This window comes from Dama dama, chromosome 2, assembly GCF_033118175.1.
Source record: "Dama dama isolate Ldn47 chromosome 2, ASM3311817v1, whole genome shotgun sequence".
In the NCBI taxonomy this organism is placed as follows: Eukaryota; Metazoa; Chordata; class Mammalia; order Artiodactyla; family Cervidae; genus Dama; species Dama dama.
This window is the reverse complement of record NC_083682.1, coordinates 11,505,471-11,530,270: the sequence shown is the minus strand read 5'-3', so window position 1 is coordinate 11,530,270 and position 24,800 is coordinate 11,505,471. Positions and strand designations below refer to the sequence as shown.

The 24,800-nt window shown below is 43.2% G+C and overlaps 1 pseudogene; it reads right to left on the bottom strand.

Moving 5' to 3' along the window:
- Window positions 1-7,654: 7,654 nt before the first annotated feature.
- LOC133067876 (pregnancy-associated glycoprotein 1-like) lies at window positions 7,655-16,779 on the bottom strand (annotated as a pseudogene).
- Between the last annotated feature and the right edge of the window lie 8,021 nt (window positions 16,780-24,800).

The window sequence follows — 24,800 nt, the reverse complement described above, 5'->3', positions numbered from 1 at the left end:
TGTGTCAGGGCAGAAATTAGACACTGAAGAGATCGGGAAACAGAAGCCAAATAAACAAAGGGAACCGCTTCAGAAGTGACCGGTGCAACATAGTAAAATCCCTATAGGTAACACCGACTACACCGGAAGGGGCCTATAGATATTGAGAAGTGTAAGCTGGAACGAGGAGCTATCTGACACTGAACTGAACCCACACTGACAGCAACAGCTCCAGAGAAATTCCTAGATATACTTTTACTTTCTTTTTTTAATTAAAATTTTTTTTCTTTTTTTTCTTTTTTCTCTTTTACTAGCTTTTAAAATTCCCTATTACTCCTCTATTACTCCTTAACTTTCATTTTCATTTTCATGTATTTTTACATTTTTTTTAATTAGAAAATAAATTTTTTTCCTCATTTTTTCTCTTATTTTCTTTTAAAGTCCTCTATTACTCCTTAATTTTCATTTTCATTTCACTATAAACTTGCAAAAAAAAAAAAAAAGGCCCTATTTTTAAACTGAACTTCATATATATATACATAAAATATTTTGTGTTTTTGTGTTTGTTTTTAATATGGTATTTTTAAGAGCCTAACCTCCATTCTAGATTTTTAATCTTTGTTTTTCAGTATTTGATATCAATTTTGGACATTTTAGAATCCAATATTCAGTTCCCGTTTTTACTCAGGAGTGTGTTGATTACTCTCTCCCACTTTTGACTCTCCATTTTCTCCCTCAGATAACCTCTATTTTCTCCCTCCCTCTTCTCTTCCCAATCCAATTCTGTGAATCTCTGTGGATGTCTGGGCTTCAGAGAACACTTAGGGAACAGAGAACTGTGTAGATCTGTCTCTCTCCTCTTGAGTCCCCCCTTTTTCTCCTCCTGCTCATCTCTATCTCCCTCCTCCCTCTCCTCTTCTTCATGTAACTCTGTGAAACTCACTGGGTGTCCCTCACGGTGGAGAATCTTTTCACCATCAACCTAGAAGTTTTATCATCAGTGCTGTATACTTGGAGAAGTCTTGAGATGACTGGAAAAATAAGACTGAAATCCAGAGGCAGGAGACTTAAGCCCAAAACCTGAGAACACCAGAGAACTCCTGACTACAAGGAATATTAAGTAATAAGAGACCATCCAAGAGCCTCCATACCTACACTGAAGCCAACCACCACACAAGAGCCAATAAGTTCCAGAGCAAGAAATACCATGCAAACTCTCCAGCAACACAGGAACATAGCCCTGAGTGTCAACATTCAGGCTGCCCAAACTCACACCTAACACACAGACCCATCTCAAAACTCACTACTAGACACTCCATTGCACTCCAGAGAGAAGAAATCCAGTTCCACGCACCAGAACACTGAAGCAAGCTTCCCTAACCAGGAAACCTTGACAAGCCAATCGTCCAACCCCAACCACTGGGTAAAACCTCCAATAAAAAGAAACCACAGACCACCAGGATACAGAAAGCCCACACTAGACACAGCAATTGAAACAAGATGAAAAGGCAGAGAAATACCCAGCAGGTAAAGGAACATGAAAAATGCACACCAAGTTAAACAAAAGAGGAGGAGATAGGGAATCAACCTGAAAAAGAATTTAGAATAATGATAATAAAAATGATCCAAAATCTGGAAGACAAAACGGAGTTACAGATAAATAGCCTGGAGACAAAGATTGAGAGAATACAAGAAATGTTTAATTACGATGTAGAAGCAATAAAAATAAGTCAATTAAAAATGAATAATGCAATAAATGAGATCAAAAACACTCTGGAGGGAACCAGCAGTGGATTAACAGAGACAGAAGATAGGATAAGTGAGATAGAAGGTAAAATGGTGGAAATAAATGAAGCAGAGAGGAAAAAAGAAAAAAGAATCAAAAGAAATGAGGGCAACCTCAGGGACATCTGGGAAAATGTGAAACACCCCAACATTCAAATCATAGGAGTCCCAGAAGAAGAAGACAAAAAGAAAGGCCATGTGAAAATACTCAAGGAGATAACAGCTGAAAACTTCTCCCAAATGGGGAAATAGTCACACAGGTCCAAGAAACCCAGAGAGTCCCAAACAGGATAAACCCAAGGCGAAACACCAGGAGACAGATATTAATCAAATTAACAAAGATCAAACACAAAGAACAAATATGAAAAGCAGCAAGAGAGAAACAACAAATATCACACAAAGGGATTCCCATAAGGATAACAGCTGATCTATCAATAGAAACCCTCCAGGCCAGAAGGGAATGGCAGGACATACTTAAAGTAATGAAAGAGACTAACCTACAACCTAGATTACTGTACCCAGCAAGGATCTCATTTAGATACAAAGGAGAATTCAAAAGCTTTACAGACAAGCAAAAGCTGAGAGAATTCAGCACCACCAAACCAGCTCTTCAACAAATGCTAAAGGATCTTCTCTAGACAGGAAACACAGAAAGGTTGTATAAACGTGAACCCAAAACAGCAAAGTAAATGGCAACAGGATCATGCCTATCAATAATTACCTTAAATGTAAATGGGTTGTATGTCCCAACCAAAAGACAAAGACTGGCCGATTGGATACAAAAACAAGACCCCTATATATGCTGTCTACAAGAGACCCACCGCAAAACAAGGGACACATACAGATTAAAAGTGAAGGGCTGGAAAATAATATTTCACACAAACGGAGACCAAAAGAAAGCAGGAGTCGCAATACTTATCAGATAAAATAGACTTTCAAATAAAGGCTGTGAAAAGAGACAAAGAAGGACACTACATAATGATCAAAGGATCAATCCAAGAAGAAGATATTAAAATTATAAATATATATGCACCCAAAATAGGAGCACCGCACTATGTAAGACAAATGCTAACAGTATGAAAGAGGAAATTCATAGCAACACAATAATAGAGGGAGACTTTAATACCCCACTCACAACTATGGATAGATGAACTAAACAGAAAATTAACAAGGAAACACAAACTTTAAATGACACAAAGGACCAGCTAGACCTAAATGGTATCTATAGGACATTTCACTCCAAATCAATCAATCTCACCTTTTTCTCGAGTGCACACGGAACCTTCTCCAGAATAGATGACATTCTGGGCCATAAATCTAGCCTTGGTGAATTTAAAAAAAAAATTGAAATCTTTCCAGCCGTCTTTTCTGACCACAGTGCAGTAAGATTAGATCTCAATTACAGGAAAAAAAATATTAAAAATTCAAACATATGGAGGCTAAATAACACGCTTCTGAATAACCAACAAATCATAAAAGAAATCAAAAAAGAAACCAAAATATGCACAGAAATGAATGAAAATGAAAACACAACAACCCAAAACATATTGGACACTGTAAAAGCAGTGCTAAGGGTAACATTCATAGCATTATAGGCTTACCTCAAGAAACAAGAAAAAAAGTCAAATAAATAACCTAATTCTACACCTAAAGCAACTAGAGAAGGAAGAAATGAAGAACCCCAGGGTTAGTACAAGGAAAGAAAACTTAAAAATTATGGCAGAAATAAATGCAAAAGAAACAAAAGGGATCATAGGAAAAATCAACAAAGCTAAAGGCTGGTTTTTTGAAAAAATAAAATTGAAAAACTGTTAGCAAGACTCATTAAGAAATAAAGGGAGAAGAGCCAAATTAACAAAATTAGAAATGAAAATGGAGAGATCACAACAGACAACACTGGAATACAAAGGATCAGAAGAGACTACTACCAGCAGCTCTATGCCAATAAAATGGACAACTTGGAAGAAATGGACAAATCCTTGGAAAAGTATAACTTTCCAAAACTGAACCAGAAAGAAATAGAAGATCTTAACAGACCCATCACAAGCAAGGAAATCGAACCTATAATCAAAAATCTTCCAGCAAACAAAAGCCCAGGACCAAATGGCTTCACAGCTGAATTCTACCAAAAATTTAGAGAAGAGCTAACACCTATCTTACTCAAACTCTTCCAGAAAATTGAAGAAGAAGGGACACTTCCAAACTAATTCTATGAGGGCACCATCACACTAATTACAAAACCAGACAAAGATGCCACAAGAAAAGAAAACTACAGGCCAATATCACTGATGAACATAGACGCAAAAATTCTTAACAAAATTCTAGCAAACAGAATCCAACAATGTATTAAAAAAATCATACATCATGACCAAGTGGGCTTTATCCCAGGAATGCAAGGATTCTTTAATATCTCCAGATCAATCAATGAATACTCCACATTAACAAATTGAAAGAAAAACCCATATGATTATCTCAATAGATGCAGAAAAAGCCTTTGACAAAATTCAACATCCATTTATGATTAAACCTCTCCAGAAAGCAGGAATAGAAGGAACATACCTCAACATAATAAAAGCTATATATGACAAACCCACAGCAAGCATTACCCTCAATGCTGAAAAATTGAAAGCATTTCCCCTAAAGTTCAGAAGAAGACAAGGGTGTCCACACTCACAAATACTATTCAACACAGTTTTGGAAGTCTGGGCCACAGCAATCAGAGCAGAAAAAGAAGTAAAAGGAATCCAGAAAGGAAAAGATGAAGTGAAACTCTTGCTGTTTGCAGATGACATGATCCTCTACATAGAAAACCCTAAAGACTCTACCAGAAAATTAGAGCTAATCAATGAATATAGTAAAGTTGCAAGATATAAAATTAACACACAGAAATCTCTTGCATTCCAATACACTAACAATGAGAAAACAGAAAGAGAAATTAATGAAACAATCCCATTCACCATTGCAATGGAAAGAATAAAAAGATTCAGTTATGACCTGAATTAAATCCCTTATGATTATATAGTGGAGATGAAAAAATAGATTCAAGGGATTAGGTCTGGTAGCCTGCAGAACTATGGATGGAGGTTTGTAACATTGTACGGGAGTTGGTCACCAAAACCATGCTGAAGGAAAACAAACGCAAGAAGGCAAAGTGGTTTCCTGAGGAGGCCCTAAAAACAGCTGAGAAAATAAGAGTAGTGAACAGCAAAGGAGAAAGGAAAAGGCATACCCAATGAAATGCAGACTTCCAGTGAATAGCAAGGAGAGATAAGAAAGTCTTCATAAGTGAACAGTGCAAGAACTACTAGAAAACAACAGAATTGTAAAGAGTATAGATCTCTTCAAAAATTAGAGATACCAGAGGAACACTTCATGCAAAGTTGGGCACAATAAAGGACAGAAAACTCACTGACCTAACAGAAGCAGATGAGATTAAGAAGAGGGGGCAAGAATGCAGAGGAGAACTATACAAAAATGGTCATAATGACCAGGATAGGGATGATGCTTGGGTCACTCACATAAAGCCAGATATACTGGATCATGAAGTCAAGTGGGCCTTAGGAAGCAACACTACAAGCAAAGCTAGGGAAGGTGATGGAATTCCAGCTGAGCAGTTTAAAAATCCTCTAGAATGAGGTTGTAAAAGTGCTGCATTCAATATGTCAGTAAATTTAGAAAACTCAGCCATGGCCACAGTACTAGAAAAGGTCAGTTTTCATTCCAATCCAAAAGAAAGGCAATTTCAAAGAACGTTCAATCTATCATGCAATTGTGCTCATTTCACTTGCTAGCAAGGTAATGCTCAAAATCCTTCAAGTTAAGTTTCAACAGCACATGCACTGAGAACTTCCAGATTTACCAACTGGTTTGAGAAACCAGAAATCAAATTAACAACATCCATTGGATCATAGAGAAAGTAAGGGAATTTCAGAAAAACATTTTCATCTGCTTCACTGACTATGCTAAAGCCTTTCATTGTGTGGACCAGAACAAACTGGAAAATTCTGAAGGAAATGGGAGTACTAAATCATCTTACCTTTCTCCTAAAAAGTCTGTATGTAGGTTAAAAAAGTGGCAGTTAGAATCAGACACAGAAAAACTGAAAGATTTAAACTTGGAAAAGGAGCATGACAAGGCATAGATCGTCACTCTGGTTATTTAACTTATATGTAGGATGCATCATTCGATATGCTAGTCTGGATAATTCCCAAACTGGAATGAAAATTGCTGGGAGGAATATCAACAGCCACAGATATGAAGATGACACCACCCTAATGGCAGAGAGCAAAGAACTAAAGAGCCTCTAGATGAGGAGAGGAGATGAAACAACTGGCTTAAAATTCAACATTCAAAAAACTATTCACAAAACGTTACTCACCATTCATGGCATCTGGTCCCACAACTTCATGGCATATAGATGAGGGAAAAGTGGAAACGGTGGCAGATTTTATTTTCTTGGGCTCCAAAATCACTATGGACCTTGACTGCAGCCACAAAATTAAAACACACTTGCTCCTTGGAAGGAAGAAAGGCTATGAAAAACCTCGACAGTGCATTAAAAACCAGAAACTCACTTTGCTACAGAGGTCTGTAGTGTCAAAGCTATGGTTTTTCCAGTAATCAGGTAGAGATGTGATATCTGGACCATAAGAAAGGGTGAATGCCAAAGAACTGAGCTTTTGAACTGTGGTGCTTGAGAAGATTCTTGAGAGTCCCTTATACAACATGGGGATCAAACCAGTCAACCTGAAAGGAAATCAACCCCTGACCCCTCCTGTCTCAGCTGAGGAGTCTACTGAGGGCCTCCAGGTGGAAAAAAACCAGATGCTTCCACTGCAAAAATGCCTAACCATGGTAGCTCCAAGCAGGATTTGTAGCTCCACCCCTGGAGGAAGCTCAGAAAGGCTGAAGGCTCTGTGTAACCTGGGACCACTGATACAAGCGTTGCATTCTCCCCAGCAGCATTGGAGGCCAAGGAAGGGGCATTTTCTGGGCCCTGGAGGAGGGGGATGGCTCAGGGATCCCCTGGGACCATCACTTAACATGTAGGACTGGAAAGGACAGAGCAGGCATATGTGTGACAGCTGGTGACTGGGGTGTGGTCACAAAAGGGAACCAGCTCTGCATGAAGTACCTCACCCAAACTCCCCTGGAGGAGAAGCCCAGTGATAGGTTCATCTGAGATGGGATGAAAACAGTTCTATATCATTACCCCTTAGAATTCCTCTGAATGAGGTGGTAGTGGAGTTGGTGGGTCATCACGAACTCTTCCATGGCCTAGACCATCCCCCAGTCGCTATCCTTGGGGCTGCCTCTCCCCAGCTTCAGTCATGTATTTCTGGAGAAAACGGAGAATCATGTGTGCTGCTGGGTCAGGGCCAATGACCATGTAAAGCCAAACATAGGACCCCATGGCCCTGCCAGGATGGCTGATCTGGGGCTGTACATGTGATCTGAGGTGGGTCATTCAGAGAACACACTTGAACTCTGATGACTGCAATCTTTTCCTTATTGGAGATGCCTTTGGGACATAAAACTCTAGGGGCAGGTAGCTTGGACTCCCTCAATAGGTGCAGAAGCCTTAAGGAAGAAAGTTGTCAGGCTAAGACCATCAAAGAAGAGGGAATGAAAGAGTGAGGGTATGAAATAGAGAACGGATGACTTCTGATTTCTTGGGTCCAGTCACTGAGATCTTTAAATTTGCTCTGATTCTTGTGTCCTGGATTCCCAGAATCATTTCAATGAGTCTCCCCATCCTTTGAAGCCAGTTGGAGTTCTCTCCTCTCAACTGTGATTCAGACTTTGTTCTAGATCCTTCCTGATCATTGTACACCTCCCAGGCACAAACATAGGCACCCATTTGTTTCAGCACCATTATGAGTGAAACCCTTTATTCTTCACTGAGAATAGGGTGTGCAGACCTCCAAAGACACTTCACCAGCATCTTAAGCAGGAGTGCCCTAAGTGTGAGTGAGTGTTTGTTAGGAGCGGCCGTACACTGCCAGTGCCAGGCCATCCTGTCATTTCCTTGATCAAAGACTGAGAAATGCAGTCTCAGGAAGACGTCACCCAGGATCCAGGTCTCTGTAGATGTACTCGCTGTGTTCTCTTTAAAGGTGGTATGGCAGTGGCCTCTAGAATCCTGGGGGAGTCAGAGACACACATCAGTCAGCCTAAGCCCTTATGTGTGACTCCCACAAATATCCAGACCCAGCACAAGTCTTGCTTTTATTTCCCTCTTTTGATCAGTATCAAGGGATTTTTCTCATTAGCAGGGGACATGTGAGAGTTCATCCACAATCAAAAAGGGCCCATACATGCAGTTGCCATGAGGAAGGGTGTGGGGGACGGGAGGACTGGGAGTTGGAGAAACAGTGAAATGATATAAAACAAAGTCCTACTGTAGAGCACAAGGAACTCTATTCAATGTGCAGTGATAAACCACATGAAAGAGAATAAGAAAAAGAATGTATGCTTTTTATGTGTATAACTGAGTCACATTCCTGGGCAGCAGAACTTAAGGTGACACTGAAGATCAGCCACATTCAACACAATTTTTAGAAAAGAACAAGAGTGTCCCCTGGTTCTCCTCACTCCCTGTTTCTTTCCTCCTGACTCCTGCTCCTTGTTTTCTCTGCAGAGAGTGCCGGTTCTCCTCCTGCATCCCCACAATCCGTACTTCATTAAAAAACTGTATTTTGTATTGGAATATAGCTGATTAACTATATTCTGGGTTTCAGGTGGAGAGTAAAGGGACTCAACCATATAAATCCGTGTATTGTGGTCCCAAAGATACCCCTCCCATCCAGGCTGTCATATAACTGAGCAGAGTTACCTGTTCTACACACTAACTCATTGTTGGTTATCCATCTTAAATATAACAATGCCCACAAGAACAACAGTTCTTGAACAATTAACTCAGGAACTCTGGGAAGCCTCCTTCAGCCCACACTCACCCTCTTTGGCCACTCCAGGCTTCATTGGGTAACGTACTCTGGTTCCCCATCCCCACCGGTCAGTCCATAGCCCTCATCACCACTAGTAAGTCCCCAGTGCCCCAATGCAGAGCACCTTGGGATGCCATTTGCATGGAATCCAGTGCAGTTCTACCTAGAACCAAGCAACCCGCCATATGGCTCCATGAGTTTGTGGTTTTAAAATTCCTGAAATTCCCTCCCTTCCTCACAGCCTTCTTTGAGCCCATTAGCCAGCTCTGAACTCCCATAGGGAGCTGACATGAATCATCCACCCTGTGCCGGGTCTGAGCAGTCACTGTGCACCCTTTATTCACCTTACCATCCAACCTCCCCACAGAGGGGTCAGGTAAACCAACTCACAAATGAGACACCTGGCCAGAGCAAAGGGAAGATGGCGGCCGAGAACTAGGCTGATGGTGTAGTTTATGATCCAAACCAGGAAAACTGAGAGAAGGGGAGGGAGGGGGTTAATCCCTATGTTGGAATAGCACACTGGGACTGTCTCCAGGCATTCTCCTTGTCACATGGCCTATTTCAGGGACTGGTAGTGCTGACTTTCCGGGTTCATGCATCTGAGGTTTCATTTTGAACTGAAGCTCCTTGAACACTGAGGACCTCAGTGTTCCTCTCTCGTTGTGACTCCCACGATGTCAGCATGGTGTGTCGTCTCCACATTTATTTCAGGATGATCAGTGTCCCACATGGGCCTTTACTCTCAAGTCTTTGGTGTTGTGGGAGGTTCTGGCCCACCCACAGGGCTCAGCAGCATCTGCAATAGTGCGAGATGGCCTGCAGAGGGCGGCCTCCTCCCAGCAGCAGCCCAAGGGTTATTTCGAGTTCCTATTTGAGAACCACCCCTCAGGGTCCTCCCCACACCTTGAGCATGTAGGCTCGAGCTGGCACTGGGTAGATGATGCCATTGATGGTGAAGATAATAGAGGGCAGGTTATTGACTGCAAAATATGAAACATAGTGCTCTTAGAGAGAGAGAGAGAGAAAGGTTGGCCCTGGAGATCCTTGTTGTGTGTGGAGACTGGGAGTGATCCTGGGGCATGACCCTTCACCTCAAAACCCCGTGGCGTGGTGCCGATGAGCTTCTGGATGTCATTGACCGGTCATCCTGGACCAAGGATCAGTGATTTCCCGCTGTCCACAAGAGCCTTGCAGCCACCAGAACAAGCAATAACCTGTCTCTTTTCATGGAGATGCTGAGAGACAGTGGAACAAAGTGGGCATCGAGGTCACTCTGAGTCTCCCCAGAGCTGCCCCCTTCCCGACTGTCTCCTAAACAGCCCTTCGTCTCTTGCCCTGAATCTTTTCCCTTGCTTTCGACACGGCACCTTCCTTGACATCCTTGAATGCAGTACTTGAATACACCAGGATCTTTTGTACCTTGACTCAAGCTGGTCTTCCTTCCTAGAAGAGTCCCCTCCCATTTGACTAGCAAATTTCTTCTCATCTTCCAGATTCCAGCTTAATTGATATGGTTTCAGGGAAGTCTTTCCCATGGTGTTTATCAGTCTCCCTTCTTGACACTCTCTGTAGACCCTTCCTCACGTCTAGTATATACCAAAGTCACAATTCACTGTGTGTGTCTGTTATTTCTGTGCATCTGCCTTCTTAGAAGTGACTGCGAGTTTATTCTCATTGCCTCCCTAAAGTGCCTGGCACACAGTGGATGCACAAAGCTTGTCTGTTTAGTGAGTGAATGAAGACTGTGAAAATAATGAATGAGAAACATCCAGAGAGCCCTATCTGGTGGAGAGCAAACAACCGGTCAACCACAAGGTGAAGATGGAGATTCTCAGGGCACCAGATTCTCATAGTGGAGGGAGAGAGGGGCGCCTCTGTGAGAGGGTGTCTCCCAGCACTGCTCCTACAACCAGCTCAGATCCTGAGACCCTGGCCAGGAAACACATGACTAGCCCATGGAAATTCCAAAGGACAGGTCAGCTTTTGTCTGAGCGTATCACACAGAATCATTTCAGTTATTGCCTCTTGTCCTCAGGTCACTCCTGGATCCCACCTTCCTGAATCTCTCAGTTATAGCCCCTGCCCCACTCTGTGCCCAGGGACGTGGTATGTCTTTTTTATTAGTTGTTTTCAGATCTTAAGACTGCAGCCAACTTCTCTCCACTGCTGGGTAGCTTCTCCATAAGGAGACCAGTTTTCCCCATTTGCTCAGGACTTTCCCTGTTTCTAAACTGACACTTATCTGTACTGAGAACTTGCTTGGTCCCAGGTAGCCCTGGACAGTTGGTCATCTTATAATGCTGTCCAGGCTGCTGAAATCCTCCCTGATCCTGTTCACCACACTGCAGAGTCCTCTGACCATGCTCCCCACCTCACAGGTCAGTGCGTGCAGTGCTCTCCCAGCTGCACAGATCTCTCTGGACCCTGTGAGGACCATGGTCTGAGCCCTGGTCAGGAGGCCTGGGGGTTATGAACCCATGGGCTTTTTGTGTATCTATGTGCTTGTGTGTTTGTTTGTATGTGTGTTTGTATGTGTCTTTATGTGTGCTTCTGTGTCTGTGACTAGCTATGCATGTTTATATGTGTCTCTGTGTATGTTTATACGTGTCTGTTTGTGGGTTTCCATGTGTCTGTGTGTCTGTCTGTGTCGTTGTGACTATGTGTCTGAGAATGCATTTGTGTGTGTCTGCCTGTGTCCATTTAAAACAGTGGGAGCATCACTTGGGTTGACCCTCAGAGGGAGAGGCTTACTGGTCCATCTGTACACAGCAGTCATCTGCTTGGGTCAATGGTACCCAGTTGAGCTCTCCCTTGTACTAGGGGTGGTCCACCCCACCAAACATCACCAAACTGCCTTTCACCCTGCATGTGTAGAGAGAAGAGAGTAGGGGATCTTTGGAGGACAGAAACAACAGCACTGTCTGAGAGCTGTGCTTGTCTACGCATCAAGACCCTAATAAGGTGCCCATCTACAGATGCAGAATTCGAGTCTAGGAGTGATTGAGAACCAGACTGAGGTCGGTTACTGGCTAATGAGTGGCATAGAGGAGGTTAGAAGCTGAGTCACCTGGCTGAGCTCCACCCACTATATCTTCTGAAGATGCCCTGGACCTCCTGTGACCTGAGTGCTCAGACACCCTCAGAGGACTGGATGCTGAAGCATTTTGGCTCTCTCTCCTTGTCCAGCTTGTCACTTTTCAGGAAAATCAAGGCCTGGGAGTGCTAAGGCTGTGGGTTCAGGTCACCCAGAGTTGACTCCAAAGGCCTGTGACCTCTACTGTCCAAAGGGCCCCACACTCAGAAGGGAACCCACCTCTGCTCTCTCTGTCTTGAAATGCCTAATATTTCTTGAACAAGGGGTCCCACACTTCTGTTTTATGTCCCACACTATCATTTTTCACTGACTCCTGCAAATTGGATAGCTGGTCCTGGGCTCACAGTGAAATGTTAATGAGGAAAGAAAGCTACCCATCATTCTTCCTTTCCTCCTTATCAAATTCATAAGCAAATCCTATTGCCTTTTCCTCCAACTTGTTTCCTGTTGCCTTCCATTGGTCTTCCTCCTCACTCATCCCCCTAGACCAAGGAGCACGGTTGTGTTCCAATAAAATGTTATTTATAAAAGCCAGTGGTGATGCTAGGTATGGCCCTGGGACTATAGTTATCCTGGGTTAGATTATCTCTAAAATACTTCTTTATCAAGTGTTCTATAATTTTCATGCAACTGAAAGCATCTTACAGCTAATTTAGAAAAGGGATTGTCCATCTCAGACTTACTTGCTCAAGTAGAAGGCAAAGACAGGCTCAGAAATGACACCTTGATTCTTTAGGTTGTCAAAGATGGGGATAGCTCCAAAGACGGATAGGTTGGGGTAGTTCAAGCCCAAGATGCCATCAAAGCTACACCCTCACACCCATATTCTGCCACGCTTAGACTGAACAGCTGGTCAGTACGTACAAAGTCCACAGTCTTTGGGAGAGAAGAGTGTTCCCACTTACAGATATGTGGAGTGGAGCTAGGACTGGGATCGGGTGCATTACCATTAGATCCTCCAGGAGGAATTGAGGCTGGACTGTGTCTTCGGTGGAACTAAGACGGTTAGACCAAGCTGGGAGGGGAATTTGGGTTCCATTTGTGAGAGGCTGTGAATTTTAAAACATCTGCCCCTCTGAAAAACACCACCTGAGTGAGTCAAATTGGCCTCATGGCTTCTGTACAGGTGGGGCAACCAAGAGTCAGGCCAGGACCCATCGGTGCCCCCTTGTGGACAAAATGAGCCGAGAGCAAGGTAGCCTTTCTCTTTGGCATCACTGTGACCTAACGACAGGAATGGACTGCATTCTCTGTAAGGTACTGTGGATTCTGCATCTGTCCAAGAAGACAGAAGCCGAAAATACAATCTTGCTTGCAGAGATCTATGAAATTACTGCCTGGGAAATTCACTTTTGGGGGTGTGTGTGTCTTTGTGTGTGTATGAGAGAGAAAGAGAGAGAGGGTAAATACTCAAGTGCTTCGGGGAGGCAGGCCATAGGCTTTATTAGACTCTCAAGGATCCTCTAGAGTGAGAACTCATTTATCAAGCCCTCTGACTTCTCTGGCCTCCAGTTTACCAGTCTGGATACCTGAAGCCCTTGACTGCTCCGAGGGTCCCTAGATCAGTTTTATCCTATCCCCAAACACCCCACAGCAACTGCAGTCCTGATAAGCCAGCCTAGCTCCATCGTTTACCATATGTGTGAGCTCAGCAAGGCCCTTGCTGTCTGCACTTCAGTTTCCTCATATGTCTCATGAGCTAATCAGGCCACCTGGTATGTGGGGTATTTGCAGGATCAAAACAATTATTACCTGAAAGTGCTAGAACAGTCTGTAAATATAAAAGTGGGTGTTTTTTTTCCCCTCTTCTTTCTCCCAGCAAAATGAACCTTGAACTCATCATGGGCAGAGAAGCTGCAAGTCCACACCTCAAGCCACTCTCTGAGTTAGCTAATCTGTTTACTCATGTGTCACCACAAGCACTGCCTCCCCAAGGACAGGATCCTGTGGGTAAGATGGCCAGTATCTACAGGAGTTAGGCTAGGAAGTGTCCTGCCAGATGGCCCTGCATCTGTTTTGCAAGCAGTGATCACTCCATAGCCAGTCCTAACAGCTTCTGTTTAGACATTACCCAAATGGTGTCATAAGCAAGGTGTCATAAGAAGGGTGTCAAATCCCTTCATGCTCCCAGATCCATATGCGATGCTGAAGGTCTTTTGGGTAGGCCCAAAGGTGGAAGACTTGTAATGTCTGAACCTAACTTGTGTAGCTTCAGACACAAGAGGTGAGTGTCATCAGGGCCAAGGGTGCAAAACAGGCTGGCAGGGCAAGTGAAGGATGGTCCATGTATGGGTTGTCTGTACTCACAACAGGTTGGGCTGGTGCAAAAGAGGGAGGGTACCCACAAGTCAGATGAACCAGTGTCAAAGATAACCTGGAATTCCTGAGGGAGTGTTGCAATGGTGATGTTACCCGCATAGAGCATCTACAGCAAAAAGGAGGGAGTGGATTAGTGCAGAACTGGCTACCCTTTATTCCCATACTGATGCCTCCCTCTGGGTATCACATATCTCTTGAGATCACTTTCCAACCACTGTGTAGCTCACAGCCGTTGGTCACAGAGGTGCCTGCATTTGACTTTTGTGTGTGTGTGTGCTACATGGTATGCAGGATACTGACTCTATAATAGGGCATTGAAGTGGTACCTCCTGCACTGGACGCACAGAGTCATAACCACTGGACCTCCAGGGCCTCTGGACACCCAGGGAAGTTCTGGTTCCTTCATTTGAGAAGCTCTGTAGTCTCTTCAAAGACAGCCTTAGCGCCCCCGTCTCCAGGAGGTCTTTCTTGATCAACCCTAGCCACTCCCTCTAAACTCAGACAACATTAAATCAACAACACACAGGTGACCCTTTATTTTGACATGTATTTAGCCTTTGCCTATCTCTCAGGTCAGCATGGGCATTCTTGAAGACAAAATAAGCCTTTGATCTAATCTAAAAACAGTAACCAATGTGTTAGATTCTTATGGCTTTACACAGAATACAGGTTCTGTAACTTTTTACGGCTGTGATCCTTGCATCTGTGGAAACTGAATTCCTCTGCCTGGGGATTCGCAATTGCTTTTCAGTTTATTCTACCTTCCAATCAGAGATGGTTCACTCTTCATCTGTAACTGAGTGACTCACTTAGTTCAGAAGGACCGCTGCTGCTGCTGCTAAGTCGCCTCAGTTGTGTCCAAGTCTGTGCAACCCCATAGACAGCAGCCCACCAGGCTCCCCCTTCCCTGGGATTCTCCAGGCAAGAACACTGGAGTGGGCTGCCATTTCCTTCACCAATTCAGGAAAGTGAAACGTGAAAGTGAACTCGCTCAGTCATTTCAGACTCTTAGCGACCCCATGGACTGCAGCCTACCAGGCTCCTCCATCCTTGGGATTTTCCAGGCAAGAGTATTATAGTGAGTCGTCATTACCTTCTCCTCAGAAGGAACAAACTTCCTCAAACTAATGACACATCTTTGACAAACAAATGGATATTTACCTCCCACCTGCCAATTTCTGGGCCCAGTCACCAAGACCAGGAGTTGAGGATGAGAGTGCCTTCTCCTCTGGGTGGGGCCCCTATGCCCAGGGTTTCCATGTCCTGCAGGAGCCCCAGCCCAAACATCCCACGTGGCATCTCCAAATGAACCCAGTGCTAGGCTAGAGCACCAGGGGCCCTGTGGAGCACCATCCTCCCAAAACACTTACTTCCATGATGTTCCTAAGCAGGATAATAGTTATATTTGAGCCACGAGAAGAAATCTGAGGCAGTCTGTAAGCATGTTCCTTCAGGAAATTGTTCAGCATGTTTTTTTCACTGAGGATATTTCTCATGGTCTTCACTTTCATTAGAGGTATTCTTTCATGGAATATTTGACAATGAAAACAAAGAAGAAGCTACAATTAGCTGTCAGTGTTAAGGTATAACTGTCATTGTAATGGCACTGTGTATTTTCCAATCATTTTTATGAGGCACCTTATTATCAGAAATGTTATGCATATACCATGGCAAAGACAGGTTTGATTACAGGTTCTGTTCTGTAATGTTAGGTAAGCCATATGACCAGGTGGGGTCTCAGTATCCCCTCTAAAATGGTGGAATGTAATGATTCAAACCCTCCAAAGAGAATATTTTGGAGATAAGTGAAGTGATGCATATAAGGTACTTAATAAATAGGAAGTCTCAACAATGACAGCCATTGGCATTGCTGGTGCCATCCCACTGTATCCTTCTCATAGAAGCTCAGGGAACGAGGTAGAAGGGGGATTCCTATCCTCTTTTATAATGGAGGAATTTGAAATGCAAGAGGTTTGCGAACTGGCTGTGGTCACACTGCTTGTCAGATATAAAACAGTGTATAAGTAGCTCTTCCAATCTTTCTCCAAGTCGAAAGAGAAGAGAGAGTTGAAAGAAGAATCCAGGAGATAGGGAACAAGTTAGGGAAATGTAGAGGCTCGAGAAGGAAGGGTGAGTCAAATGAAAAATTAAGAGAAAACAACACAGAGACAAATACACTTACAGAGACTTCCAAAGAGATGGAGAGGTAAATGATAGTAATACAGAGAATCAGACATAGACATATACAAACTGAAGTAGAGAGCAACAAAGAGGACATGTTAAATAAAAGGTAGAAAAGTGCTATCCCACAGGACCACACCTACATCTGCATTGACTGTGCACTGAACAATTGCAAGGACTTCCAAGTTCCACAGGTCATGACATTACTGAACCCCAAGAGTTATGCAAGTCTGCAAATCTACAAAAAACCTTGGGACCCACAGTTCCTATAGCAAGGGACTTATCAAAAAGTAAGAGTTGAACTTTAACACTGTCAAGGAAATATTCCATTGCCTTCTGAACCTGTTGGGTGGAAGAATAATCAGATGAAAAGAAAACTCACAGAAAGAAATATGATGCTGCTTACAGCCCCCATACTTACATGACTCTGCAATCTGAGACCACCAGCCTGAGGAGCACAAGCCACTTCATGCTTCTTTCCTGGCTCCAAGTACTCAAAAAAGTTCAGGTTCTTAGCATGTAGTGGTGACTGGGAACCCCTAGTTATATATGCTCTGACATGCCCTAGTTTAGCCTTTTAGGCCACTAGTAGATCTGTAAAAAACACAAAGGTCTGGATAAATTATGTACCTTCATCTGTGTCTTTGGCAAGTGGATTTTGAAACTTCTCAGAATACAGAGAATTGAACTGCAATCTCTTCCTTGAAGCTTGGCAGGAAAACCAAACTGATCTGCATGGACATCTAAGAAGACAGAGAGCCTGGCATACTTGGAGAAAAAGACTGCTAAGAACATCATAAAAATCGATACTAAGGGCCATACTCGACATTCGTGATTTCATGTCATCTTCCTAGCCACTTCATGAGATATGCATTGCTATCTTCATTGGAGAGCAGATTGCTAGGAGGATCAGTTGTCAAATGGCAAAGTGAAGACTTCAGGGACACCCCAGGGACATACAACTGGCTTTATGTAGTGGGTCTAGTGGCAGAGAGCAGGGGTTCCTGTGACGCCAGTCTGCATCAAAGATTTAGGGCAGAGCAGTACTTCAAGTACATGGTTTCAGTATTGGAAGAAATGTCATTTGCATCCACAAGATATTTTGTATCATCCAACAAACGTACAAGGAAGTAGTGTGTGTTGGGTTCTGGGTGAAAGGCTTCAAAGGCAAAGTTGATCAAGACAAAAGTAGTCTTTATCTTCCTCAAACTAGCAGTCTAGTTCTCACAAACTCGTGGCCCAGGAGCAAGAGAAATGCTAGTAGGACTAGGTGGCCATGCTGGACCCTAGGCATAACAGGCCTGACCACTGACCTTTCCTCCAAATCAACCATGCTGGAAATCAGGCCAGTTGTCCATGTTTTCAAGAGAATCAGAAGGCTGGATATTTATGTACAATCTACTGATTTTAACGTTAGCAACTAATTTTTTTTCCCCAAAAAACAGTGGGAATGAAATCTCCACAACGATGTGCTGGAATCAGCCTTCAGTCTCTGCAGGTTTTTATTTCTGGCCTAGACGTGGAAGTGCAGTGGGGACAGAGAGGAATTTAATTCAAGTTGGTTGATTTACAAAGAGACTGTAGGCATACTGAACATGTTTTTCCTTTCTATTTATAAAGAAAGATCATTAGGGACATACAAACCAACAAATTTAACTGCTGAAGATAAATGTATATATTTCTGATAAAATTTCCCCATAGGGTCTATGCCATGAAAAATTTTGTCTGCCAAAGCAAACATAAAAAAATAATTTTGAAATGTCTTCCCAGTCAAAGAAGACAAAACAGCTGTGGCAGCCAAAGTAAAGACAATCGTGTTTAATGACTCATTCAGGACTCCCAGGGCCTATTCCCGCATGAGATCTATCCACACGTATCCCTTGAATACAGCAGAAGCCTCTCCTGTTGCCAGGTGTATTTAGATGGGGCACTGTGACTTAATCCTCATTTTTGCATATTGTTTAAATTCAGTTTTGGTGGTTAAATCACAACAGGGGAATATGACGTCACTGACAAATGACACACGTATATGCCCTTTGAATTATGGTGTTGGAGAAGACTCTTGAGAGTCCCTTGACTGCAAGGAGATCAAACCAGTCCATCCTAAAGGAAATCAGTCCTGAATATTCACTGGAAGGATGGATGCTGAAGCTGAAGCTCCAATTGTTTGCCCACCTAATGGGAAGAACTAACTCAATGGAAAAGACCCTGATGTTAGGACAGATTGAAGGCAGGTGGAGAAGGAGAAGACAGAAGATGAGATGGTTGGATGGCATCACCAACTTAATGGACGTGAACTTGAGCAAGCCCTGGGAGATGGTGACGGATAAGGAAGACTGGCATGCTGCAGTTCAAGTCGTTGCAAACAGATGGACACGACTGAGTGACTGAACTGAACTGTACAAATACAAAACAAAGACTGATAAATCTAATTGCATCAAGTTGGTGACTAGATGCTCATAACAACATATTACTTAAGTGGCTTTTAAATTCAGAACTATGATTACATTCAGGGTGGAATATCTTCTAAGGAAAAACAAAAATACTGCCCATCCAAAACAAAACAAAAGAAAACCAAAAGAAAAACAGGAAAGAAATCTGAAACTGTATTCAACAACTTATTGTTCCTCATATTGCTTCTGTTATTGTGAACAGAATCATATGTATGTTAACAGGCAAAAGCAAAACAAGAATTAAAACTAATGTTCTGAAGTAAGCCTTTCAGTGGCTAGAAAAAGAGGTTCACACATAACATAAAGAAATTTAATTAAAATCCTACTGTCTTAAATCTTGAACTGAAAGCATAAGTTTGTACAAACTAAATATTCCTTTTTATTTATTTTTTAAGGAAGATGTCTGCTTCCACCTCTGACCAATGTAAAGCCTACAAGCAATGACAACTTGATAACAGTGACTATTCTGAGGTCTAACATGAAGCTTCTAAATACATTTTCCATCAGACGATCCATGGATTCTTAAAGAGATGGCTGATTTCAGGACTGGGTCAAGAAATGCACAAAATAATCTTGGGAATCCTGAAGGACCAGAAAGCTGAAGGACTTCAAAGACCAGTGGGGACTGGACAGAACGTTTAGGAATCCAAATGAAAAGGCCAAACATCTACCAGTTTGTTGACCAGAATGATGTTTCTGCTTCTCAACACACTGTTTATATTTGTGATAGCTTTCCTGCCAAGAAGCAAGCGCCCTCTTATTTCATGGCTGCAGTCATCATACACAGAGGTTTTAGAGGTTAAGATGAAGAAATCTGTCCTGCTTTCACCTTTTCTCCTTCTATTTGCCATGAAGGATGGGGCTGGATCCCATGATCAGAGTTTTTTAATATTTAATTTTAAGCTAGCCAAATGTGTCCAAATGTTAATAGGCAACATCTAATTTGTCACTGTGATAGATTGCTAGGGCATCAACTCTCCATTCTGAGCACTGAGAAAGGAAAATAATCGTCAATATTTATGCTATTTTTGTTTCTATTAAGCATATGTTATATAACTACAAACAGTTCCAGGAAAACAAGCTAGAATGTCTCTTCTGGGGGTGATGAGAGAGTGACAGGGAGCAGCTATAATACAGATGAAGCCTCACTCACTGGCCTGCAGCTCACCTCCTGCTGTGGAGGTCTGGTTCCTAATAGACCAAGGACTGGTACTGGTCCTGGACCACTGTGCTAGTATTGTGGACTCCTGCTCTAAACCCAATAGTGGGACATTCTGTAAGACAAACCACCCTGCTTCCTCCCAGTTTCTGAATAAATAAATGGCATTAAAATTGGGAGAGGAACAAGTTATTTTGTCTTAAAGGAGAACAACCAAATGCAACATATGATTGTGTTCTTTCAATAAACTGCAAAAACTGCTTTTTGTGAATCAAGGAAATTCATACATGGACTGGATATTAGATGTTCATTTTATTGGGAACAAAAGAGCAATTTTTTCACATCCTATCATTTTACCCCAAATGCTCATTATGTACATTTTGCGAAATGTTCATCTTGTCCCTAAAATACTTCAGGAAAAATGAATAAAGAATGAAATGAGGGTCTGTCTTGATTTAAAAACAGATCTGCAGAGCTCCTATGGATTGAATTATGTCCACGATTGGCTCCCAATGTGATGGTATTAGGAAATAGGGCCTTAGGGAAGTACACAAGTTGGCATGGGGTTTTGATGGTGGTCCCTCATGATGAGATTAGCCTCTACCTCTTTTCCTTTCTTATTCTCCCTCTCCCTCCTTCCCTTCCCCCACCACAAGTGAGAATATAGCAAGAAGAGAAAGACCTGGTACAAGTCAAGAATGTCTTCACCGGGAACTCAGTTGTCCACCACCTAGATGTTGCATAGTCTCCAGTCTATGACAACCTGTGGGACTGAGAAATTAGTTTTGTAGTTATTGATGCTGGATGATGAAATCTAGGGTTCATGACACTCTTCTTTCTTATACTTCTTATGTTTGAAATCATTTTGTAGTAAGACGTTTATAGAATGAAGTTTATATCTTAGTGATACCCTGAGGGGCCCAAGATAGCAGATTCCGGCAGGTCCCCGATGAGTGAGTCTTTCGAGGACCACTGCTCTTTACTCCAACTCTTCTCTTGTACCTGAAAACCATCTCCCCACACCTGACAACCTTACATCCAACCCTATCTTCCTCTCCACTCCTCTGCTAAGCTACCGAGTCGTCTAGCTGTAGGTCTTGATGATTGAGAACAGGGTCTGGAAGTAGAAGGAATGTGGACATTTTTAGAAAGAATGAGCAGGGCAGACTCCTCCTTGGTTTTCCCTTCTTTAGTGCCATGTTCAGGTGAGGGATTGGGCCTGGCTAGGGAGTGAGCCACAGGTAGGACTGCGTAGATATCTGTAAGTGAAGGGAGGAGGAATTCAGAACCCAGTAACCAAGAGGTGGGCAGCTTGCACAGGAACGAGGAGGGAAGGAAGAAGCACTGGGAAAAGAATAGTGCCTAACAGAGGGACAGACCTACCTGAGTCTTCTGATTACACTTGGAGGTCACGTCCTTCCTGCTGGAATTCCTACATCAGATGTAGAGGGGACAGAGCTGTACTCGCTGCTAATGAGTCATGGGAAGAGGGACAGCCTCCTCCAGGGACCCTTTGGTTCCACTATAACTATGGGCATCATCCCAAGCCAGAGAGCAAGTGGCAGGTCATCCAAAAGATGACCTACTTTAAATAGTATCTAAAACACTACAAAATTCGTCTAGGAGTCCTGGCATATCTTGTTCCCAGAGTTTTTTAGGAGAGATGATTCACCAGCTTAATTTGGGTTTCTGCTGAGGAATCTACAAGCTTCCCCATTGGTAACTTCTGACTTATAACTACCTGATCTCATCCCACAGAAACCAAGTGATGGTAAGTTCCAGTGGGCAAGGCTTCTAAGGTGCTCGGTGTCACAGCAGCTATGTGCCAAGTGGTCTGCCACTCCCAGCTCTGAGCCCAGGACCCAGTAACATCACCAGACAGTTACAGCTCCCAGCCCACGAGAGACAGCATTAGCATCATCAGCAACACGCACCTCTGAGCCATTTGTCCACTGATTGGCACTGAGCTTCAGTCTGGAACAAGTATTCTGGAGGAAGTCCAGTCTCCGTCATCCAAGAGATGGGAAACTGAACCCAGGGTGTATGTCTCACCTTAAGGATGCAGGTAAGTTAGTGAAGACTTGGGACGGAGGAACTCTAATTCCCAGGCTAGGAGACGTCCAGCAAGGGAAAGATGAGTGAAAGCTCTATTGTGTCCACTGCTGGGGAGCTCTCAGATGTCTGCAAGCACCAAAGTGGAAGCTCCTTTCCCGTTGCCCCTCGAGTCTGGCTCCGATTTTATCAGCAGACGTGCCTCCATGTAGCAGCAGGAAGATAATATTCAGGGTTGTTCTCCTAGGTTCCAGGCACAGTGGGGTAGCCCCAGCTGTAGTGACCCCAGGAGGAAGTCAGCAGGTGGTGGCTGACACACTCCCAACTCAAAATCCAAAGAGCTCCTGCTCCTCATTCATACAACACAGACCCTGGGTGTCTGGATAACATGGACCTGCATTCACAGTGAGAAGCATTCTCTTCTCAGCCTTCTGGCAACTTAGATAAGTGTCTTATGTCTCCACAGGGAACCCCTCACTGATCGAGGTTGGGGTCTGAGACTAGCCTGGATTAAAGGGATCTGTTCCCTCTTTGGTGCTCCAAAGAGCCCTTGGAGCTTCAAAGGCCTTGAGAAGGTTCCAATCACATTTATGTTTTTCAGGGACTTTGCTTTATGAATCTGGTTGGAGACAAAGGACAGAAACACAGGACAAGGCTGGACATCTCTGGGTCCCAGCTGACTGTGAGTTGAGTTTCAGCCACCAGGCTTCAGAGTCAGGTGATTATGTCATTCACAGGCCACCTTTGAGGAAGGAATAGCGAAAAGAGTTTTTGGGCAGAGAGCAGTGTGGTCAAAGGGCAATGAGAATCACACAGGGCAAGATGAAACAAGAGTCAGTACTTGTTTCTTTGCTCTATCAGTTCCTTGGAGTTTCTATGCATGAGAACAAGTACATGGAGATGATCAGAGGTATTGGTAGTGCCCCTGGCACCTGATGGCCCTGGTGATAACCAGTTTGTGTACATGTCCCTGAGTCCAGAGCCGATTCAGCCTTGTGATAGACCCAGGTTCTCCCTTCTTGGCAAGGCTGTAATGCCTCATTGCTGGTAACTCTCAACTGAAGTATGGGATGAGGACATGGTGGTTGATCTGTAGACCAAGTTCCAAGCATGGAAGGATGGTTGGCAGTGGAAAGGTAGCCATTTATTAAGCTTGGTTACCTTTGTTCTTAGCAGTGGCTACTTCCCACATATAGAATATTGTTCTGCCAACTTTTTGCATGACTGGGTCCATCTCTACGTTTAGCATCATCTCAAATGAGTCTATCTCAGGCTTGCTTCCCCTGGCCACTGCACACTCACAAGCACAGAACCTGGTCCAAAAAGTGCGTATAGAGACTTCCCTTTGTCAAAACAACAACTCTAGTTATCAAAGTGCAAGGTGGAAGAGGATAAATTGAGAGTTTGAGATTAATATCTATATACTACTTTATTTAATAGAGAATCAACAAAGATCTATTGTACAGTACAGGAATTCTGCTCAATTCTCTGTAATGTCCTGTATGGGAAAAGAACCTAAGAAAGAATGGGTACATGTGTATGTATAAGGGAATTAATTTCCCATACAACTAATACAATGTTATAAATTAACTATACTCATATATAAATTAAAAGCTCAATTTAGAAAAAAAAAAAAAGATTACCTGTAGAGACCCATGAGGTTCTTTACACACACAGGATTCCAGATATGATGCTGGAGATGGCAGAGTGGGTGTAGAAATCTAGACATTGTCTGAGGTTGCATTTTCCTGAGCTTTGGTGTCCTTTTACTTCTAGGGTCACCTTCCATTTGTCTTTGGAGGATCTAAGACAAAGGCTCAGAGACAGCACCTAGGTGTTAGTTAAAGCATGACAGGGAGGTGCTAGTATGAGAGTGAAATCCCAGCTCCCTAGCCTTGAAACATATATGCAGGTCAGGAAGCAACAGTTAGAACTGGACATGGAACAACAGACTGCTTACCAATAGGAAAAGGAGTACATCAAGGCTGTATATTGTCACTCTACTTATTTAACTCATATGCAGAGTGCATCATGAGAAATGCTGGGCTGGAAGAAGCACAAGCTGGCATCAAGATTGCTGGGAGAAATATCAATAATCTCAGATATGCAGATGACACCACCCTCGTGGCAGAAAGTGAAGATGAGCTAGAAAGCCTCTTGATGAGAGTGAAAGAGAAGAGTGAAAAAGTTGGCTTAAAGCTTAACATTCAGAAAACTAAGATCGTGGCATCTGTCATTCCCATCACTTCATGGGAAATAGAAGGGGTGACAGTGGAAGCAGTGTCAGACTTTATATTTTTGGGCTCCAAAATCACTGCAGATGGTGATTGCAGCCATGAAATTAAAAGATGTTTACTCCTTGGAAGAAAAGATATGACCAACCTAGATAGCATATTAAAAAGCAGAGACATTACGTTGCCAACAAAGGTCTGTCTGGTCAAGGCTATGGCTTTTCCTGTGGTCATGTATGGATGTCAGAGTTGGACTGTGAAGAAAGCTGAGCGCCGAAAACTTGATGTTTCTGAACTATGGTGTTGGAGAAGACTCTTGAGAGTCCCTTGGACTGCAAGGAGATCCAAACAGTCCACCCTAAATGAGATCAGTCCTGGGTGTTCATTGGAAGGACTGATGCTGAATCTGAAACTCCAGTACCTTGGCCACCTCATTCGAAGAGTTGACTGATTGGAAAAGACCCTGATAGTGGGAGAGATTGGGGGCAGGAGGAGAAGGGGACGACAGAGAATGAGATAGTTGGATGGCATCACCAACTTGATGGACATGGGTTTGAGTAAACTCTGGGAGTTGGTGATGGACAGGGAGGCCTGGTG